Here is a 3240-nt window from a genome sequence, read left to right as displayed (position 1 = left end):
ATAGGGAATGAAACATGTATTTGGATCCAGTTTAAACAGTGTAGCATAAACAATGTTCCCGCTGGTCTCTTTGTAGTCGCCCTGACGCTGAAGTGCATCAAGGGGGAACTAATAGGAGGCTTGTAGCCTCTTTTCACCAATTCTAAAAGTTCACATGTGTTAAAATGAGAGCTGCTGTAGGTACGCAGACACGCCCAGAGCTTTCATCTTCCACAGTCAGGCTTCCTCTGAGACCTATTACAGCCCCAAAAAAGCCTGCAAACAGTACTTATCAACTGCTAAAAACACCTACAGCATGTCTTTAAGATTGTGCTTCTCAGTGACAGAGAAACATTGAAAACTGGAGAATGATTTTGAAGGCTGTACAAGAATCTCCATCATCATTTATCATGATCAACTAAACAACTGAATGAAGTGACAAATCAACAAGCGGCCAATCAAAGTTGAGTAGTTTAATAAGTATCACATCTCACCACCACAGTTTCAGTATATTTGATTATAGAGTGTCAAATACTGCCTCATTAACAATAAACAGCATACAAACTTTGGTTTTAGAAATGACTGTGGTGCAGGACTGCATCAGGTTGCTGTTGTTGATGAACAAAAATGTCATACATTTCTAGTGAATCTTTTAAAAAAGATAGAGAAAATGATTAAAGTTGAATCATATTCTGTTTGGTTTGAATGCAACCCGACCACTCAGATGATAGAGTGAGAAGAAAAGTAGCACATATATACTTAACTAGTGCTTCTGTCCCCTTTTTTCTCTTTGTTGAAAGTATGTATTTCTTTGCTGCATTTTATTAGACAGTATGCAGTAGGGAGCTGACAGGAAATGAGAGTCAAAGAGAGGAATGACATGCAACAAAAGTCCTGAGCCAGACATTGTGATCACATGCTCAGTGTCTCACACACAAAGGTCACCAGGACGTCTTTAGTGTCTCTAATTTCTCCTAATTTCCTAATTGAGTGAAACAAAATTAAAGAAAATAGTACAAATACCCATCATAACTATAATTTTCTTAAATCTAAAATGATTTCCTCAGATTTGTTATTGTGTCTGACAACAGTCAAAACCTCCAAGTTAGTGAGTTTGTTCTTACATTAGACAAAGACACGTAACAAAGCATCAGAATGGAGAAAAACAAGGGAACGATATTTTTGCTTTTAAAATTACTATTATCAAAATAGTTGCCAATTAATTTTCTATTGATTGGCTAGTCATTAACTTATTTAACTGATTGTTTAAGCTCTAAATTGAGTTTCTCCTGTCTTGCTGCTTGAATTTTTTTTGAGAGGTGATATCTTGAAATATGATGATGGTGATGATTGTTGTTGTTGTTGTTGTTGTTGTGTATTATAAAATTCCCTGTGTTTTCTGATTTTTAGTTCTGGGCCTAAACAACATCTGAATCAAGTCTTTAAGGGCCTCTGACTACTACATATCCGTACAATTTATTATGGATCTGACTCCAGATCAGTCATTGAATGGCTTCATCCATCTTCATCTATCAGAGCTGTATTGGGTTCAGCTCAAGGTCTCCTCGGCCCCAGTGCTTCCTGCTTCTAACCCCCCTCAGCCCTACAGATATTTAACCAGTTCTTTTCAATCATTGTCGATCTGCACCTCTGCACCTTACCTCTTTTACCCAGAAACCCTTTAGATACACCTAATAGTATCTGCCTGTCTGCCTGCACTTTTCCTTGCCCCATTCCTGCTAATATGTTTGTTCACGAAATCCTGTTGCTGTCTGCCTGCATTATCACCTTTTGGGTCCTTCCCCTGGTGCTCCGCTCACACCTGCTTGACAGGTAGCACTAGTTGAACTCCAGTGATGGAAACAACCTAGATTAACAGTGAGAGAAACCGTTCTTTAGCTGCTCTGATAGGCTGGGTATTGTTGTAGCAGAATTATTCAGAGTAATTCTGAGTTCAGCTTATCGTGTGGTTTGTGACTTTGTCAAGCTGCATGAATAAACAAGCACAGCTGCCAAATATAAATCATTTGCCACCTCAGTATGTTCCCTTTCTCCACCAACCACTGCATTGAACAACATATTACAATTATAGAAAATAGAAAAAATGCCACGTTAGACATATCTTTCTTGGTACTCTTAAAAATGTAGAATTACAATCAGTGTCTCCTGTTACAGCTGCAGGATGTTTAGACAGAGTGTGTCTTATCTCAAGCTGACAAAGGATTGTGATCACTGCCTTATGTTGATGTTTTATTGCTGCATTATTACCTATTATCTCTTGGAAACATTTTAATTGACTTTGCAAGCACTAAAACGTACAAAAGTGGATTCATGGGGCTGTGGATTTGGGGCAGATTTATTGCAAGACGGTGTTAATTACATAGTTCTAAATAGATTGATGTTAAGGTGGCACAGCCCTGTGTGGTGTTGCTCCCCTCTAATAACTGGGGCTTCACTGGCTCTCTAATTACTGCTAGCAGGGCTTTTAGATTTACCCTCACAATTAGAGGAGAACATGGTTACTGTCCAATTTGGCCCCTGTTCCCCCCTCCCCCTGTTGGCCCTCCCCACCCCTTGTAAGAGAGAAAAGGCCTTCGTCAGCTGCAGGGCTGTGTTATGAATTTCAAGCCATATGCTCACATCCTGGGAAAGGAAGAAATTAGGCTGAGAGCCAATATAGATGTACTTGCATGGTGTGTGTCTGCATGGGTTTGAATAAGAGAGAGGCTGAAAGGGAAGGGACAGAAAAGGATGAGGAAAAAAGGAGGTGTTGAATTATGTTATGTGGGATAAATGGAAAAAGACGGAAAATGACACGAAAATGACACAAAAATGGGTCCCACCCAAGCTAGATGTGTGTGTTTACGTCTTTTACACCTAGCAGTGTGTTTATGTAAGTGAAGTTACTTTGCTGAGAAACTGAGACTTCCATGTTTGTTTCCAAAGCAGGCCACCCTCTGCCAAAACCTTTTTCTTTTTTCTTTTCTCCCTGTTTGGACCTCTCACTCACTCTCTCACTCTTTCTCTTCCTTTTTATTGTGTTTGTTGTTTTATGAAGGGGTTAGATGCGGTCCAGATTTCTGTTGCTAATAGAGACTGTCTCAGTTCACCTCCAGTTGCTCGCCACTCCATTCATAAACAAATCACTCCAGCTCGGGACCCCTGAGCTGCTATCGAAGAACAACAAGCAGAACCCAACCTGTGTTTTCGACGTTTTCTCCCTCTGTCTATTCTTTTTCTCCCTTCGCTTCTTTTTTTTTT

Source organism: Cebidichthys violaceus, unplaced genomic scaffold (genome assembly GCF_023349555.1).
Source record: "Cebidichthys violaceus isolate CVI_PGR_0920_01 unplaced genomic scaffold, fCebVio1.0.p SCAF_2, whole genome shotgun sequence".
Taxonomy (NCBI): Eukaryota; Metazoa; Chordata; class Actinopteri; order Perciformes; family Stichaeidae; genus Cebidichthys; species Cebidichthys violaceus.
The sequence above is the reverse complement of the archived record's forward strand: the minus strand, read 5'-3'. Positions refer to the sequence as shown.